General features: G+C 47.8%; 1 long non-coding RNA gene across 1 annotated transcript; it reads right to left on the bottom strand.

Moving 5' to 3' along the window:
- Positions 1-15,619: 15,619 nt before the first annotated feature.
- On the bottom strand, positions 15,620-17,059 carry LOC123788641 (uncharacterized). Its single transcript, XR_006778559.2, has 3 exons — positions 16,933-17,059; positions 16,321-16,459; positions 15,620-16,117 (listed from the first exon to the last, which is right to left on the bottom strand). It is a non-coding gene; the product is annotated as an uncharacterized LOC123788641 (long non-coding RNA).
- Positions 17,060-17,642: the final 583 nt, after the last annotated feature.

The raw sequence follows: 17,642 nt of genomic DNA, 5'->3' as shown, positions 1-17,642 counted from the left end.
CACTCCACCCTCTTGGCTCTGTGACCTTGGGCAAGTGGCTCAATGAATCAGAAGCCCAACTTCCACATTGTAAAAGCTTCCTAGAGAAATTAGGAGGATGACAGAATCTCGGCCCCACCGAAGGTGACCAGTGAATAACTTAAGGCGACGCTGCCGTCACCGGCAGTGAAGAGCTGACTTTCAGTTTGGGCTAGACAATGACCCAAACTTGGGAGCTGTCCTTTCTGGGGATCAGATCACACCTCAGACTCTCAACTCAGTGTCAACAGAAAGGTCAGCTGGCACTTTTGGACTGAGACCTGCTGGGTGGGTCCTGGCCCGTGTCTGTTTAATAAACATCCCCTAGCCTCCTGGAAGGCTTCTTTCACTTGCTATGCAGTTTTGGTCCAACCTGTTCTCCTTTTGTAGCTGGGGTTTTGTAAGAGGCCAAATTCCAGGCTGGGGCAGGATAAACAAGATTGCATGGCTAATGATTGGTGAGTTGGCCTGGAATGCAATTTACCGCAGTTTGCAATGGAGGGGAGTTGGCCACCCCCCGGACAGTTTAGAGGGAGGTTGTTAAAACAGGAAGCAGGGTCCCCGCTCTGCAGGATGGCTGCTTGGCATTTTTCTCTACTCTTTTTTTAAGGAATGGAGACACCTGCTACCAACTGGGAGTTCTCTGCCTCAAACTCATGTACAAAGAAGTAAACGCCTCTCGATCAAAGCCTTACATTTGTCGAACATTTTGTAGCTTACTCAATTCTACCACCACTCCAGTTTTGCAGGTGGGGAAATTGGAGCTCAGAGAGGGGAAGTAACTTGCACAAGGACACACAGCCAGGAAATAGCAGGGCCAGGATTCTAAAATTTTCCACAAACCAAATGAGGCAAAAATAGTGTTTGTGCTGAATCTTCTGGATCCAAAGCTAACGCTTCCCTCTGGCTAGGGCCACTTGAATGGAATGAAATCCGAGAGTGAGGGGAACTGGATGGTCTAATGTGTGTATCATTATGATGGGGAAAGCTTTTTCTTTTTTCCTAGCTCAGAATTTTAGAAATCTGTTTTCTTGACCTCACACTGTTCCTCTCTGCTCAAATGAAGCCCCTGTCTCTCCAACCCAGCTCTGGTGCCTCACCCATTTCTAAAGGGTTTGCACGGTACACAGGCCGAAGGGGAGAGATCCGGGTTCAGTTCCTGCTGCCTGACTTGGGCAAATCACTCCCTTTCTCTGGACCTCAGTTTTCTGATCTGAAAAAGGGGTATGTAGAGTCTAGATGAGCTCTGGAAGCCCACCCGTGCTTCTAAAGCTTCGTGGCCCCTTGCCTGCAGCTCTGCCACAGAAGAGCCACTGCCCAGGGCCACGTCTGGCCCTTCCCTGCTCATTGGTGCCCTGTCCTGCTGGGGACATGTGCAAGTCTCCCCGGGCCTCCAAGGATGGCCCCAGCTGCCCTCTCTGGTGAGCTCAGCACAGCATTCGTGAGAACTGATGGTGGAGATAAAGATAGACATGCTGAAATGAGGCACTCTCTCTCTCTCTCTGCCCCACGCAGCCTTCCTCCCTCAAGGCAGCTGCAGACTGGCCTGGGGGAGGACTGGTTGCCATTCCAGAAGGAGCAAAACTCGGGGTGGGCGGGTTCCATTAGCTCATTCTTCTAATTGTTCTGGCTGCTTATTGCTTCTCCTGATTTATTTCCAATTAGCACTAGGGAGCCCAGCTTGGGTTTGATTCTGCCAGTTTCCCGGAGCCAGTTCTCAGCTATTTCTGGCTTGGCCAGACCCAAAGCCTTCCTGCTTCCATGCTAGCTGCCACTCGGGGAGGGCCCTCTGGGCACTTACACCCCATTGCCGCCCTCACGACAGCCCTTGTGAAACTGGTCGCATTGTCACCATTTTACGAAAGTGGAAACTGAGGCTCAGTGAAGCAGAGGGACTTGCCCAGGTTCCCGCCGGCAGTAAGTGAACAGTGAAGGTGCATGCCGCCTTCCAGATGGCCAAACGCACGCGCGTATCAGCACGACAGAGGTTGCCGTGCTCTTCTCTTATTGTGCCTAACGCACTGCCTTGCCCTTCCATTACTTGAACTATTTAGAAACAATCAATCCACAAATAAACCCCGGGCCTTGTCTTCCCATTGGAAAACCCAGATTCTGTGACATTCCAGCCCTTTCTGAGCTAACCGGGAAATCTCCTGGTCCTATTAGGAATAAGCAAAGCCATTTGGGTTTTAATAACATGGTGAGAAAATGGTGTGACTTTAAAGTCTTTATTAGCCCTGGAATGCATTTTCCAAAGCAGGAATTAGCTGACACAGGCAGAGTGTCAGCTGGAAAAACAAGGTCTGGGTTAGGTGGCCCAGAAAAAAACCTGCCTCGGTGCCCAGAGCCTCCCATTGATTTCAATTGCTGGTTAGCACAGACCGGCAGAATAATTGTCCCATCGGTGAATGTGCCATTAGAAATGACCCTACACAGCTAATGGGGGTTTAATACTGGCTTGCTTGGTCCTTGGTATGGTTCCTGTTCTCATTCTTAGTAAGAAAATTACCTGTCTGTCATTCCCTTTAAACTCGCACAGTAATAATTAGCCAGGCCCCAAAGAGAAGCTGGTTACCTTTAACCTCGGCTGGATGAAGGCTCAGTGACCCATTAAAGTCTGTGAAGTCATTTCACTCTGGCTGGCTAGGGAGGTAATGTAGCAGATATTTGATAGAAAATGGTTATAGTAACTCCCATTCGTTCATCATTTCACAATCTTCAGAGCTCGGGGTAACCTTGGGGTCATGAGCAAGAATTCTCACCAAGGGGTCAGCAAACCATGGCCCACTGGCCAATCCGGCCCACCTCCGATTTTTGCAAATAAAGTGTTATTGGAATACCTCTGTGCCCATTCGTTTGCATTGTCTGTGGCTGCTTTTGCTTCAGAGATTGTATGGCCTCAAAGCCTAAAATATTCACTGTTTGACCCTTGACAGAAAGAGTTTGCTGACCTCTGCTCTAATTCACAAAAGCCAAGTTTGAATCCTGGATCGAGCATTCACCAGTTGTGTGATCTTGGGTACGCTGCTTTATCTCCATTCTCTGCTTCAGTTTCTTCACCTGTTAATTAAAGGTAATAATAGTATCTGTGTGGCAGAGGCTAGCAGCCCTCACCGACTCCTTCAGTAGCACCCACCCCCTTAAACTTGGGCATGAGCGGGGAACTTACCTCGAGCCAGGAAGTGTAAGTGAAATTCCTGTGCATCACTTCCGGACAGAAACATTTAGAGCTGGGGTGGGCTTCCCTGCCACATTGACCAAGGTGACCACGTGGCCTGGGTTGCCAATGACAGGATGGGCAGCTGGTTTCCTGAATGATTAAAATGGTTAGAGAGCCTCCCCCATGCCAACTCCCAAAGGATGTTTGAGTGAGAAATAAATCTTTGATGAGATTTGAGCATTGTCACTTCAACAAAACCTAGCTTATGGTAACTGACCCACTTCACGGTTTTTTTGTTCACATTAGGTGAATTAGGCGTGTAAGTCCTTTAGAATAGTGGCTGGTGTATAGTAACTACTCCATGTTAGCCGAAATTACTAATATCATGATGTCAATTGCTATTAATAAAAATGTATACTATTTTTCATAAATTACCTCATTTTCAAGCTCGCAATGACTATGAGGTGGTGACTGTTATCTTCATTTATCTGTTCAGTAAGCATCTAATGGGCACCTGTTTTATGGTAGGTAATACACTAGACTCTAGGGTCTAGAAATAAATCAGAGAAGCTTTTGGCTCATAGAGGGGAGATCTGTCTAACTCAGACTTTGGAGTGGAAGTGATATTATAGGAAGGCATCGCAGAGCTGAATCTTGGAAGGTAAGTGGGGTTTTACCAGATGGGGAAGGGAAGGAAAGGCACGCCAGGCAGAGGGAACCAGCATATGCAATGACATAGAAGCTGAAATTATATGCTCTTTTGGGGGAACATTGAGTGGATTTGGTGTGTGAGACAAAATTTTGATTAGGAATATAGCAGACAATGTTGCCTGGCCACTCAACAGACATTTGCAATCCACTTCCGCCTCACGAACTATACCACATAGAAAAAGCTTTATCAGAATTCACCTTGCTAGAGATGACCGTGTGACACCGTCTCATCCAAAAAGATGTCAAGAGAAGATTCCTGGGGGAGCTTCAGATTAAAGCAAAGAAGCCAATTGAAGAGATCTCCTCACTGTTATGCATGAGTGTCATGTCTGCAGCTGTGGCAGCCATCTTGTGACAAGAGGAAAGACAGGAGAACTGGAGAGAGATGGACCCAATATCTGGACCTTGAAGTGCTGCTAAAGCAACCCCGGAAGCGCATACCCCCAAACATCCCGACAAGTAAACAATATATGTCTTTGTGATTTAAGGGACTGCTCATCTGTTATTTGAAGTCCAAAGGGAATTGTGGGAAATAAGGCTGGAGAAGTTAGCAGGGCCTAGATTAGGCGGGATCCCTAAAGACAATTGGGGCACATGAAGGACTTTGCATAGGGAAAAGAAATTCAGGTTTACAGAAGGTAAGTCACTACTCAGGATCCAGCTGCTAATAGGTGTCAGAGCTGGGATTTGCACAAAGATCTGCCAAGCCATAGACCAAGCCTCTTCCCCCTGCTGTGTAGGGCATTTTCCTCTCCAACTTGCTCATGGCTTGTTTTGGCCCATGGGTTATTTCTAACTGCATGCTGGATGAATTGAGATTTTGCCAAAGCTTCTTCCTAATTTGAAACTAGATCTGTGAATTTCGTAAATAAGGAGACTTGAGGAGGTGGGGGAAGAAATTGCAGAAAGTGAGAAGGTGAAGCAACTTAGGGCCAAATTGGCTTGGGGGAGAGACTCACAAAGACAGGACACGGGGGAACTGGAAACAGGAAGAATGGTGCCAAACCTTCCACCATCTTGGTTTCATTGGCTGAGAAGTAAGCTACAGCCACAGCATTCTCTCCTGACTCTCCATGGTTTGCATCTCTCCGACACACATTGCTCTGACAGGCATCTAGGAGACCCTGAGCTCCTCAGGGCCAGGACAGTGCCTGACGCATCTGTGTCTCTCAGAGCTTGGCTTCGTGTGTGACCCAGAGTAGGCATTTACCAGAATCTGCCCCATGTAAATACAACTTAAGATAAGGTGAAATTAGGGGTATCCTCATCTCTAGAGTGGCTACCTCTTCAAAAGATTTTTCTCCCCCAGTTTTCTTGAGCCAGGTGGACCCAACTCACATACCAGATCCCTCCCCCTGCCCCCCCCCCAAATCCAGCACCAAAACCCAGCTGATAATCTAGTTTAAGAGTTAAGAAGGCCAGTTACAAGACCCAAATGGCCTGTTTCTGCCACTTATAAGCGTGACTGTGGGCAAATAATTTACTACCTCTAGGTCTCAGTTCTCTCATCTGTATTAAGAAAGGATTGATTTTATATACTTGTGAGGATGGAGTGAATTAATACTAGGAAATGCTGACATGTGCTAAGCACTTGATACATGACGTTATTATCGTTGTATTATGATTTTATCAGTTGTTACTGGTAGCATCATGCTTCAAGGCAGCCCTCAGGACCCTGATCCTTACTTAGACTCCGCTCCAGTTTATGGTACACAAATCGAGTCTTGGCCAGGGTACTCCTAGCTTCTGGCACACATCCTGCCATTACCTGCTCTGGATTTGGAATCAATGTTCTTGCCTCAGGGCTTGGAGACCAGCATTCCCCTCTGGATCCTGGTTTATCCAGTCCCTCAGGCCCAGTGTCCCCTGTTGCCCCAGGTAGGACCTGCCCTGACCCCATTCCCTGCACACACACACTGCCCCCCGCGCCACCCACCCCAGGCTCGCCCCTTCCACTTGCTCTGCACTCTCACGGGTGGGGGAGGGGAAGTGTGCCCCGGTGGCCCTGCCACGCTCAGCCTTGTCTGTGTATTCCCACCTTCACGCTTCAGTCGCTGTGGCCCCTGACTCATCAGTTAGTTAACAAGCTCCAGAACCATTCCTCTTCCCTGTGGCAACTCAACAAACAGCCCATCTCGCCTGTGAGAGTGCGGGCTCCGTGGGGATAGTTCTGTGGGAGAACTCTGCTTGTCTGGTTTTCTATGCGTCTGTCCTCCCGTTCTCACTGCTCTGAGCATCTCAAGGGCACGGGCTCTGTGTCTTCTTTCTTTCGCAGTTTGTATGTACGGAGAATTTTGCTTTTCACAGAGGGGAGTCGTGGGCCATCTGGCTGGCTGATCAGGAAGGTTATCTGTTTTAACAATAATAATAATGGCTCACATTTACTGAGCACTTATTATAAGACAGGCAGTCTAAAAAGCACTTTATGTGAATTAACTTGGAGAATGTTTGTAATAACCTTGGGAGGGCAGATGGGTTTTTATTTAATCACTATTTTCCAGATAAACACACTGCAGCTCAGAGAATTACTTGCCCACATCAGGCAACCAGTAAGTGACAAAGGTAGGATCTGACACCAGCCTGCCTTCCTGAGTCCAAATCTGTGTCCTAAATCCGTGCTTCTCAAACTTTTTGGGACATACAGATCACTTGCAGACCTCGTTAAAATGCAGATCTGGGTTAGGACTTCAGATTCAGTATTTCTAAGAAGCTCTCATGTGATGATATGGCTGATAGGAGCACAGACTTTAAGTACCGAAGATCTAGAAAATTATATTTCTTCCTGCTATAGGATATTCACTTAACTTTTTTCTGGAAGGAATTTCCTGAAATAAGTCACGGAAAAGGCTCGTGGCTAAGAGTCCTGGGTGTGAATTCCAGCAATGACTTAGTGATCATGACCTCGGGCAACTTCCACTCAGAAACCCTGTTTCCTCATCTGTAGCATGAGGCTGAGTACCACTCGATGGATGATTATGAAGGATCAGATGAGATCCCGCCCCTGAAAAGGGCTCTCTGTAGACGCTACAGAGAGTATGGGTGTTAAAGTAATTGCTATTAAAGTACTAAAAACCAAAATAATAGTATTACTAATTATAACTCCCAGCTGAATAGACCATCGTAGAGTCCTATGTCACGGTCATTCAAGTTGTCACTCATTCCCCAAACTCTCTGTTTTTGTTTGTTTGTTTGTTTGTTTGTTTTTTGCCATCTGACCATCAAGGGTGAAGGGATTCATCAGTGTTTTATTACACCAATTAGGAGCTTTCACTACCTCAGCATGTGAGCCTTACAGAACTTCCTATGAAGTGTTTTATACCCATAAACTGATTCCCCCGAGCCCCTTCCATCTTTGGCATTGTGGCTGAAACAGGAAGAAAGCGTTGGTCCAAAAATGAGATCACAAGAAGGGCATGACTGAGTAGGAACGCGGAGCAAAGCTGACGCCCACCACTGAATTCCCAGCCATGCAGGTCCAGCATGGAGAGCAAAGATGGCTGCCACAGGCATCGCTAATGTGACCAACCGACAGACCAGCAGGATTTTCGGTATTTCTCATTAGGTCCCTTAATTTGTCCTCTGTAATAAACTAGAGGCGGTGGGTTAATGATAGCTACAAATTCTCTGTTACTCCTCCTATTAAGAGGTGAAACCTAGCTCCTGTGTCCTGGCATCTAGGCTGGGCTCGAGACTTGGTTTATACCAATAGAATGTGGCAAAGTGATATTCTAGGACTTCCAAAGCCAGGCCTTAAAAGGAAAACCGACAGCTTCTGAGTTCTCCCTCTCAGAAGCCAGCTGCTTCCAAGAAGCTTAGGCCAGACTACTGAGGCGTGAGAAGCCATGGCATGGGAAGAGGCCTTGAGGGTGAGAGACCATCTTGGGTGTCGTGACGATTCCAGCCCTCAGCTCTGGAGCCCTACGCGGGGCTCTCATGATCCTGACATCACGATCTGAATCAAAATCAAAAGTTGGCCGCTGGGGCGCCTGGGTGACTCAGCCGTTAAGCGTCTGCCTTCGGCCAGGTCATGATCCCGGGGTCCTGGGATCGAGCCCTGTATTGGGCTCCCTGCTCTGCGGGAAGCCTGCTTCTCCCTCTCACACTCCCCGTGCTTGTGTTCCCTCTCTCGCTGCCTCTCTCTATCAAATAAATAAATAAAATCTTAAAAAAAAAAAAAGTTAGCTGCTTAGCCGACTGAGCCACCCAGGTGCCCCATATTATTGCTGTTTTAAACCCCTACATTTGGGGATGGCAAGTTACACAATTCATCACTAAAACACTAGACATTTCTTGAATCTATTTTTTTCTAATTTTCCTTCAATTTATTCCTTTAAGTATTTCCCATGTGTGAAGCCAGTAGCCCTTGGCAAAGTCCCTCCGCCGGCAGTGTCGCCATCGCTCAGAAACTTGTTAGAAATGCAGGTTCTGAGCCCCACCTCAGATCTGCGGCCTCAGGAATGCTGAGGTGGGACCCAGCAACCTGGATTAGCAAGCCCTTTGAGTTATTCTGACACAACCCTCAAATTACAGCACCACTGGGCTACGCCAGGGGTTCTCTACCCTAACTGTGCATCTTAATCTCCTGGGAACTCAACATACACTGGCTTCAGAGAATGCCCCGGAAGTCCTGAGTGAGGCGAGGTCAGACGTGTGTGACACATACAGAGTTTCGTGCTGACTCTGGTCCACCATGTCCCGTGCAGGAATTAAAAACATCCCTCACGAAGTGGGACCCTGTAGACCAGGGCTTAATGCATAAAGGTGCAAATGATTTACCTGAGGCCTTGGTAAAAAGGCAGATGCTGATTCGGTAGATGTGGGGTTGGGTCGGAGATATGACTTCTCCTCATCCTTTCCCAGCTGCCACGGATGCTGCAAACGTCACCTAAAGCAGCAAAGCTCAAGGGAGTCACTGTCACCGTCTCCTCTGAAGGGTAAATGGCTTAAAAGGCAGTTTTATGTCACACAGCCACACACAGAAACCCACGCACGCCCTTCTAGAAAGCTTCAATCTGAGGTAGCTACCCCACCGCTGTGGGGAGGGGGGCGCTCCACTGCACAGACCCTGAGCCCCTGCGGGAGATGCCGTCTGAGCTTCGCCCCGAAAGATGACAGATGAAAAGGACTTTGTCCAACCTGGAGACGAGGAACATTCTTCTTTTTTTCCCCCCAATTCTTTTTTATTGTGATAAATATGTATAAAAAAAAAAGTACCATCTGAACCATGTTTAAGTGTACAGTTCCGTGTTAGTAGGTACATTCATGGTGCTGTGCAACCATCACCACCGTCCATCTCCGTAATTCTTTCATTTTATTGAAGCGGAGACTCTATACCCAAGACACACCGATCTCCGTTCCTCTTCCCCCACCGCCAGCGCCTGGCAACCTCTGTTCTACTCGCTGTGTCTATGATATTCACGCCTCAGTGTGCCTCAGAGAAGTCCAGTCTATGTCCTCGTGTGACTGGCTTATCTCACGTACCACAATATCCTCAAGTTTCACCCCCGTTGTAGCCTGTGTCGGGGTGTCCCTCTGGTTGGAGAATACGCCACTGTACATACCCGCCATGTTCTATCTATCCACTCATCTGTCATTGGACATGGGGTTGCTTCCATGTTTTCACCATCGTAAACAATGCTGCTGTGAGCACGGTGTACAAACATCTCGTCAAGACCCTGCTTTGAGTTCTTTTGGGGATGTACCCAGAAGTGCAATTGCTGGATCATACGGTAATTCTATTTTTAATTTTTGGAAGAACTGCCATACCGTTTTCCACAGCAGCTGTCCCATGTTACATTCCCACCAACGGTGCGCAAGGGTTCCAATTTCTTCACATCCTCACCAACATTTGTTAGTTTTCTGGGTTTTTTGATAGTGGCCATCCTAATGGGCGTGAGGCTGGGGAAGGGCATTCTAAGGCCACGGGAAGAGCCTTGTTAAGGAAGCTCCGAAGAGCCCCTCAGCGTAGCCAGGCAGCATGGGGACAGGGAAATAAAGCCAGAGAGGGTTTGTGGCTAGATTATGAATGACCTTGAACATTAGGCTAAAAAATCTGAATTTTATCCCATGGGCCGTGGGGAGCCATGGAAGTTTCTTTAGCAGGGACGTGACATCTGTGCAATCGCACCCTGGTTCCCACAGAAGGCGGAAGGGCCGCCCTGATTGCCATCACACCCGCAAGGTTTGTATAATGAGACCCGGCAGCCCCAGAAAGACTTGAGGGCTTGGTGTCAAATGCAACAGACCAAGCTTTTGAAATTGTGGTGGCTTGCCTGCCTTTAAAGAGAACACTTCTCCAATCAGTTTGAGGAATTGTCTGAAGGGCAAGGAACAGCAAGGTTTCCACTCGCAGAGAGCCCAGCTCTGCTCACATGTTCCAATAAGTAATGTTCTCCTTGCCATGATGAACAGAAGAATGTGCCTGATGGAATGAAAATCCCCATTGCCCGGCTACCCGTGGGCAGCCTCGGTTACTATGGAAGATTCCGGATGAAAGTCAGCAGGCGAGTTTCCGAGCTGGCGACTATTATTAATAGGACCTTCGGCCTTGCTCTGACATTCCAGATTGGGCTCTTTCATATGTCATTCCACAAGCCAGGTGATTAAAGCCCTATGTTTTTTAAAAGCAAAGAGAATGCACCCACCTTCGCCAGACTGACTACCCTCTTTAATAACCCACGCGCTCCTGCTCAGTTAGCATGAGAACAAAACTGCAACCATGAAATTATTTTAACAAGACCATAAAAAAAACAATTTGCTTGAGTGATGTTTAGGAAGGGGGGGAACCCACCCTCTCTCTAAACTAATTAAACTGTACTATATGTCCTTGTGTAGTTCCTGACATTTTTCTGGTTCACTCAGTTTGAATGGTTGCACAAGGATCGGCGCCAAGCTCCCAAATGGCTAACTCGAAACAAAAGCAGGGTCTCCAGAGTCTTCTTGGGCATTCAGCAAATTGAGGGAAAGTTATTTTGGGTTAATCAATGTACTTCAGTTGCAATCACATCTTGCCTCATAGAAAAGACCGAAACAAAGAATCACTGTTTGAAGTCCAATTCAGGATGAACTGGAAAGTGACATTGACCTTACTGCATTCATTCTATTTTTTATATTTTATATTATGTTATATTTAGTTTTCTATGCTAGGCTATACTATGCTGTTCTATTCTTAAAAATCACACCGTGCTTTGGATGAAACTATTGACAATGGTCCCTCATTTCCTGGCTATTCAACACCACCCCCCTGATAATTTATGTCTTTCCCACTCACACCAGTTATTACCGGAAGCCACTGGCGGTTTCCTTGAACATCTTTACAGGCAAGTGGTCTATTCTCAGCCTGGTAGGGACTAGACATTGATTAATGGCTGGGAACTTTGGTTTCTGGCAAGACGAGCCTCAGTTTCAGCTGGAGAGGCCTTTGGGTGTCGGTCAGGCTCTCGTCAGGGTCAAACTGAAAACCACAATAAGTGTCTTGGATGCAACACAGTTGTGTACGTGTTAGATATGAAGCCTTCTTCTGAGAAATGAGCCCGAATATCATGCCCTTACACTCTTTCAAACTAATGTTTGCCCACTGGAGTTTAAAGAAAATATTCCCCTTTGAAGAGCTCTTTAACATTGACAGGGCACTAAAATTTGTGGAGTATCAGGTCCCTTTAAATTCCAAAGAACTGTGAAGCACAGATAAAACGTGTAATTCAATTCATTTCCGGTTAGGCAACATACAGCGAGCACCTGCCATGTGTGAGATACTGATGGGGACTATCCTTTGGGTGAACAGGATGAAACTGATAGAGATGTTTCCTCACTTCCCGGAAATTAGACTGTCCAAATTTAAGAGGAGAATTGGGATGATAAATGGTACAGCTGCTACAGCTGCTCATTGATAAGCCGTAACATTTTCATAACCCTCTGTAATACGCAAAGTACACGCATATACGTGTATGTGCGCATCCAGCGACAAGGCTCTTTATCTCCTGGTGGTAGATGCTCCTGGTCTCTAACTGCTCTCCTACTGGTTCATCCAAATCCGTGGGGGAAAAATCAGCCAGAGTCACAGGGTCACTCTAGAGGTGAAAATGACTAGGTGATGGGTAAGAGAGTAAGGACCTTTGGAGTCCACCAGAGATGTGAGTCCTGGCCGTGCCACTCACCAGCTCTGAGCTCGTCAAATAAGAGGCACGATGCCCACCTCTCAGGGTTGTTGAGAGGCATCTCCAAGATAAAATATCTTAACCCAACCCATGGTAGGTGGCTGGCTCTCAATGCCTGTCCTGTTCCTTCCCCTCCCGTGCCAGACTTGCTTCATCAGCCCCAAGTGGGCCTTGTGCGAGGTGATGGGCCATGCAGAAGCCCTGCCATGCTGACCCTTCCCGGGTCCCCTAATCAGTGCCATTGCACACTCCGTCTTCCGCCCCAGAGCTCCACAAAGGGTGTTGTCTCACTCTGTGGAAGAGCTGCCTCGCCTGTTTTTCTGAAGGAGGGGTTGCCAGGAAGAGAAGCTGCCAGGAAGAAGAGCAACCCACATTGGGCTCCTTCCTGTTTTGAAATGCAAGGACCTGCTTGCAACCAAGGATGAGTAGCAGCAGCTGGGGATGACAGTACCAGTACCCCAGACATAAAGGGCTGCCTGTCGCCGGGGCTGGCGTGACTGACTGGTGGTGTGCTCTTGAGCCCGCTTCTGGCTTCACCACACACCCTCCCTCTATGGCATGCATTTTCTTAGAAATCCGAGGTCCAAGAAGGGCGTTGCTTGACCTGGGGTGGGAAAGACAGCCTGTTAATTGGGTTTCTACGTGAACCCGTGGCATGTTACTTCACCTTTGCTCCTCTGGTGTTCTCCTTCCCTATCACAGGGAGGAGAAGCAGGAGAGCTACTAGTACAGTTGAGAGTCCTCAGTACTCACGGCCCACAGCTTACCAGAAGCGCAGTGTCTAAACTTCAGCTCTACCACCACCGTCACCACCTTCTGGTCAACTGCTGTCATCCATTGCTCAGACACCTGCAATGGTCTCCTAATCACCGCTTCCCACGTGTTCACCCTTGCCTTCCCACAACCCCTAGTCCACACAGCAGTCAGTATCAATCCTCAGAACAGAATTCTGACCCACCTCTGGCCAAGTGGAGTACACCATGCCCCTGGCCAGCGTGCCTAGTTCAGGGATGGGCTGTAATCCAAGCCAGTGAGGAGTTAAAGCGCTCATCTATTAAGCACCTGCCATGTGCCTGATGCGGGACAAAACCCTTTACCAGCAGCATCTCACTTCTTCAGCCTCACAATAATCTTGTGAGCTATTATTATTAGAGTGAGTGAGGAATTTGCCAAAGGAACCCAGTGAGGGCACGGCCAAAGAATTGAACTCAATTCTTCCCAACTCCAGAACCCACCCTTGCACTCAAGTGTAAGCATGGACACAGAGCACCATGTGGATGTTTTCTCCAAACAATAGAATTTGTGGTTTTAAGACTTTGTCTTCTAGTGTGGCCAGCATTGTGGAGCAGTATGAACAAAATGAAGGAGAATAGGGTCCTGCAGCACAGCCTGGCTGCCCAGGGTGTGCCCCTCTCCTCCTCCCACCAGCAATGTGAGGGCAACATGTTTTCTGTCTGATGATATGGGTATTTTGTTTTTTTCTGGATAAAATGCCACCCCGTTATAGCAATCTGCTGGATTTTGGTCTATCTTGGTGGATTGATCAGTTTCTCCCTCTGGAACTGATGTGGACATTTTTGTGCATTCATCCTGGGATGACATCTCCTGCAAGATTCTTCCTTTTTGGTTCAATATGAAACAAAATTGGCCTTGTGACCATTACTCACACCCTCAATGCATTGAACAGACTCCCCCGAGAGAGGAAGAGTCTCGTGCTTCAGAGCAGGAATCTGAGGTCGGGAGGACGAGTGTTAAGAGCTCTCTGATCTCCAGCAAGGTACAGAAACTAGCTAAGCCCATCAGTCGATGGAATGATAATCCTACCTCTCAGGTCTGGTGGGGAACCGAGCTCGTGTAGGTCACCTGCTTAGCATAGTGCCTGGCATTATAAGAAAGATTCAGTAAACTGTAGCTCTTTCTATTCATTTTTCTACTGAGAGGAAGAGTTGATTTTTTAAACTTAGGATTACTTGATTAATTTATAACCTCAAGTCCAAACGCATGTTGCTGAAGCATAAGCAGCCCCATCCTTCTTCCTCATGCCTCTCTTTCCCAATCAAAACATAGTTCTTGGGCGCCTGGTGGCTCAGTCAGTTAAGCATCCAACTCTTGGTTTTGGCTCAGGTCATGATCTCAGGGTTGTGAGATTGAGCCCTGCGTTGGACTCTGGGCTGGGTGTGAAGCCTGCTTAAGATTCTTTCTCCCCGGGGCGCCTGGGTGGCACAGCAGTTAAGCGTCTGCCTTCGGCTCAGGGTGTGATCCCGGCGTTATGGGATCGAGCCCCACATCAGGCTCCTCCGCTGGGAGCCTGCATCTTCCTCTCCCACTCCCCCTGCTTGTGTTCCCTCTCTTGCTGGCTGTCTCTATCTCTGTCGAATAAATAAAATCTTAAAAAAAAAAAAAGATTCTTTCTCCCTTTCCCTCCACCACTTGCCCTCCTCTCTAAAAAAGTCAAAAATAAAAATAAATAAAATTAAGTTTTTCTCTCATAAAATGATTGCTAATACAACTGATTTCTATATTTTTAATTGGAAACATGCACATGGCATCACTTAGTTGTCTCTCTATAAAAAACCCACGTGAGACACTTCTCTCCAAGTTGGATGCCAAGGCAAGTTTTTCTCCTGAGATATTAGATACTTATTTCTTATAGAATGTAAATAATGTGGCTGGTCATGTTTCTTTTTTGGTCTGACCATGAGGAAACTCAAAGCCAACTTTGGGGCTCAACTTTGATAAAGGCCTGGAACCCTCTGCTTGTTTATGTTATAATCGCCTTGCTGGTCTTGGTCTTTAAATCTACCTTTACCCGATCTTGATTTAGTCTCTACTTATAGTTTTCTGCTCTTTACTGTATTATTTTATTGCATCATATTATTGCACATACATAATATTTAATGTATTATTATAAGCTTTCCATAGAACGGGGTCAATTATACACAGTCATTGGGAAGATAATTTATCAAAATATTAAATATTTTTTTAATCTGCCATAATCACATAATCTGGCCAACCCAGATGGTCATGAAACAGGTTGTAGGAGGGGAAGGTGTGTGTGTGTGTGTGTGTGTGTGTGTGTGTGTGTATGTATGTGTGTGTGTTTGAGAGACAGACAGAAGCCTCAACCACAGCATATATGACTCTACAGTGGGCTTGAGCCCCTGGTGAGTTTGTCACCTAGGACAGTTGGTGAGCTTTATCTGCTATCTTCTGATAAACCTGGGTGACACATCTCTTGCTGGTCTGTGCACTTGTCCCACCCTCCGGCCACTCCCCGGACTCCAGAATGGGCACCTTTAATCCACATACTACTGGATTCCTGAGTAGTTTTCTTTTTGTCTTTAATGCAAATATGGGCATGTGACTCTCCTGCTTGAGGCTTTCAGTGTTACCCACAAAGTAAACCTTAAAACTTCCTAATTCAGGCAATCCCTTCATTTTATAATTGAGAAGAATAAGAGCCAGAGAGGCAAAAGGACTTTCCTAAGGTCACGCAGTGAGTAGCAGCGTGGGGACAAGAACTGAGGTTTGATTCCTTTGTTCATTCATTCCTACATGCATAATCTATTTATTCAAAAGACACTTCTGCAGACAAAGAGGCATCAGGCATTTTGTAGGCTCCAGAGACACAGCATGGGTGAGACTGACGCAGCGCCTGCTGTCTTGGGCTCACGGGCGAGAGGGGCGGATTCATGCAGAAATGGACAGGTTGTGCTAAGTGTCAAACAGGCCACAAAGGCGCACCGTGCGAGAGAGTGAGTGGGCCGGTGTGGGGAGGTGGCCGAGGCCCCGTCAGCTAGAGTGGTCGGCGAGGGCCACTTTGGCAGGAACATTCGAGCCAGCAGCCAGCCCTGGGAACATCTGGCTCTGGGCATGTGCGTGAGGTCCTGGAGAGGGCACTGGCTTGGCCGCATGGGAAACATGCTCAGCACGGCTGGACGGAGCACAGGGAGAGGGCCCGAAAAAGGCGGCTGGAGGCTGGAGAAGAGGTTGAAGAGGACACAGGGCCCTGGGAAGGCCTGCTCTGCCATCACAGCGCGGGTCTCAGAAGCTCGTCACAGGCTCAGGTGCGCTTTCAGAACAAAGGCCTTTGAAAAATCGCAGAGGAGCAGGAGAGGGGCCTTTCCTTCCCTACCCAACCCAACCACCGCTCACCCCTTCTCACTGGATCAGATTTACACCCGGTGGTATTTTTAGCCTTCTCTCTCGAGCTCAGTGAATGCACCCCACATGAAAGAGGAGACAAATTTATCTCTGTGGTTGAGAAATACTCACATGTGAGAGGCACGTGATGGCAGGAAAGAGCACGGGCTTTGGAAGGGAGGGAAGCTGGGTTTGAACCTCAGCTCTGTCAGTAAGGAATGTGCTGTCCTTCAGCAAGATTACCTCACTTCTCTGCACCTCGGGGTCCCACCTGTAAATAGCATTAGTAAGAACCAGCGTTTGTGTAACGCTTAGGCTGAGGCAGGCACTGTTCCGGGTCCTTTATAAATAGTATCTCAATTCATCTTCCTTTGAACCCTCTTCTTGCACTATTCTCATCAAGCCCATTAGACTGATGGGGAAACTGAGACCCAGAAAGGATGACCTGGCATTCAAATTCAAGCATTCCCATGTCTTATGTGCGATGCTGTGGTCGGGGAATCTTAAAGGAACCAGAGCCCAGGCTGGGCCCTCCCAGCATTTAATCAATCTTCTGTTTACCGCGAGGAAGCAGATGGATAGTGTCACAACCAGATGCTTAATAGTTACAAAAGGGAGGCAGTGGAGGGGGGCAAAGCTGGTCCGCTGTGTTGCTCACCGGCTTCCTGACCCAGCAGCTAGATGCCCGGGATAGTCCTCCTGCCTTTCTGCCATGGGAAAGTAAATGGGTTTCCTCCCACTCACCTAGCGGTTCCTCAGCACTGACATTTTCCTCTGGGTGACAATATTATTCCAAGGGCACTGGGTCCCAGGCAGAGCATGTCCCTCCTCTGGGCTCGCACGGCACCGTGTCCATCCCATAGCACAGCCCTTATAAAACCATACGGTAATTACCTTACTTGCCCAGGGCAAGAGCAGAAATAGAGACCCACATATCATATGTCTAAATATTCAAAGGTATAAATCAAGCTAACAAACTGTTAAATGAAATATGTTCCATCCGCATACCTTGATAAATATATATGCCTAACAATCCGGAAGGCCCAGATGGAATGAGGACTCTCAGATGCCTCAGGATTTTGTAACTGAATCTGGTGACATAGGACGGCTGCTTCCAGCCCGGGGCCTGGCCCCTGCCCCCAACCTTGGTCTCTGTCCTATCCCGAGGTGAGCCTTGGACAGGCAGACACCTGAGGCGACTTCAGCCTCACGTCCAGACTGCATCGTCCAATCCCCCCCCTCCCACCCCGCCACAGCTGCCCTTTGGCCTCCGCTGGGCTTCGGGATTTGCATAAGGGCGGCTGGTGCTCAGCCTTCGGGAGGATGGACCTGAGAGAGAACTCTATGCAGTTTCCAGAAATAGGCTTTTAGCCGTTTGAGCATGGCATCCGTGGTCCCCGCTATGCATGCACAGAGCATGCTCCAGAACAGCGTTGTCTGATTGAAATACAGCA

This window comes from Ursus americanus, chromosome 15 (genome assembly GCF_024610735.1).
Source record: "Ursus americanus isolate L20-20 chromosome 15, mUrsAme1.1.p, whole genome shotgun sequence".
In the NCBI taxonomy this organism is placed as follows: Eukaryota; Metazoa; Chordata; class Mammalia; order Carnivora; family Ursidae; genus Ursus; species Ursus americanus.
This window is presented reverse-complemented; position numbering and strand designations above follow the sequence as displayed.